Source organism: Syngnathus typhle, unplaced genomic scaffold (assembly GCF_033458585.1).
Source record: "Syngnathus typhle isolate RoL2023-S1 ecotype Sweden unplaced genomic scaffold, RoL_Styp_1.0 HiC_scaffold_48, whole genome shotgun sequence".
Taxonomy (NCBI): Eukaryota; Metazoa; Chordata; class Actinopteri; order Syngnathiformes; family Syngnathidae; genus Syngnathus; species Syngnathus typhle.
This window is the reverse complement of record NW_026871954.1, coordinates 459,342-461,116: the sequence shown is the minus strand read 5'-3', so window position 1 is coordinate 461,116 and position 1,775 is coordinate 459,342. Positions and strand designations below refer to the sequence as shown.

The window sequence follows — 1,775 nt, the reverse complement described above, 5'->3', positions numbered from 1 at the left end:
TTTTATTTGCATTTACAGTATTAGTTGCTTAACTGCAGAATAAATATCAATGAAATACCGCGCTTTCAGTTGCCTTTAAATAACTGGTTTATTTACTGTACAAACAAATGAACGGTATTGTATATGGCAATGCAGTAACAGTAGGTACCAGGTAATCATTGTAAATTGAGTTTCTCACTGTACAATTTAAATGCTGAATCAGTGATTTAGTATTAATCATTAATAGAATGACCCATATTCTAAAATATTTCAATTAACAACAGACAACAAGAAATTTGTTAACAGGGTTATTTATTTTTTTTGTGAACAGGAACATAAAGCACATTACCAAACCTTTTAGACAAAACTTCCTTGGGCTTGGACAAAACAGGAGCCCTGAAATTAAAGAAGAAAATACATTAAGATGATGGTGATGTCGTTGTCATGTCAAGATACTTGTTCCTGATAGGAAGTGTGTCACATGGCTGCAGGAACACTCATGCAATTAGCAAGGTTGGAGTTATATTATTAGTAGGGATGTAACGATTACTCATGAGATGATTAAAAATCGATTTGAATATGTCGCAAGTTAGATCGGAGAGAAAATAAATCTCTGCATTGAAACAGCTGATATGCAAATTAGTTGTGACCGTTATCTGAACCTCACCTGTATCTAGTCAGTTAGCCTCCATGAAGTGAAGCCTTCATGAACTCCATGATGAAGGAGATCACATGGGGGTTCATGTATCAAGTCTTTCTCCTCACCACTCTCCCAGTCTTCCGGCTCATCTGCTCCTTGGCACTGCACTTGGTGGAGTCAGGATTAATCCTGACCAAAAACATATGAAATGAGTTAGAGGTTGAAACAATTGCAATTATCAAAGAGATATAGAAAATGCCAGTGGGAATAAAGTTAGGTATATAATTTTATCGGTTAATACCTCTGAATAAATTCCAAAGTTGTGCAGGTTTCCACCTGATACTCTAGGTTGAAAACATAGTAACAGGCGAAGAGAGTGGCCAAGACAGTGGTGAAGTCAGCCACGTGAGCAGCAGGTGGGATTATGACCCTCCCCTCGATCGACAGCATCCATTTTTTTTGCAGTCAGGATTGTCTCTCCTTAAAGTCAGACATAACAAAAATCATATTTCACAGCAGTCCATTTTATAAATGATCTGGTTCACATGAATGACTGTAAAAACAGGGCAGGGAGCATACATATCTTACAAGCTGTACATAAAACAGATAAAAGGAGCATATATAGTAACTGATGGCAAGCAAACTGATTACTACTTGTGTATTACTATTTTATTTTATTACTTATAGTGATAGTAGTCCTACTTACCGAGTTTCTGGACGTCGCGACGTGTGCTTGGTGGTGCTGCCTCCCGAAGGAAAACGCATACGGAGGCGGAGAAGGTGAAGAAAAAAAGAAAGGCGGGAAAATACTCTTGCGCAGCATAAAAATATAAAATAACGACACAGTAACGACCATCGTACTGTCGCAGCAAGTACTACATGTATATATATACATATATCATTTTGTGGCTTCAGTAAGTTTAAAAAAAAGACAATCTGGTCAGTTAAAGTTACTGCTATCACAAGCTAGCTAACAGTTAACGTTACCAGTAGCTAGCTCTGTCTGCCCTCTCTCTCGCGATCGAAAAACAGCGCTCTCTCGGTGCCGTTTTCGCAGCCAAAGTGAAACAAATGAACGCAGACGACGCAAACACATAGAAACACAACAAAAAAACACACAATACAAGACCTTGTCTTATTGGCACTCTTATAAGAA

General features: G+C 38.0%; 1 long non-coding RNA gene across 1 annotated transcript; it reads right to left on the bottom strand.

Moving 5' to 3' along the window:
- Positions 1 to 294: 294 nt before the first annotated feature.
- On the bottom strand, positions 295 to 1,278 carry LOC133148307 (uncharacterized). The gene is made up of 3 exons (XR_009712510.1): positions 921 to 1,278; positions 647 to 808; positions 295 to 375 (listed from the first exon to the last, which is right to left on the bottom strand). It is a non-coding gene; the product is annotated as an uncharacterized LOC133148307 (long non-coding RNA).
- Positions 1,279 to 1,775: the final 497 nt, after the last annotated feature.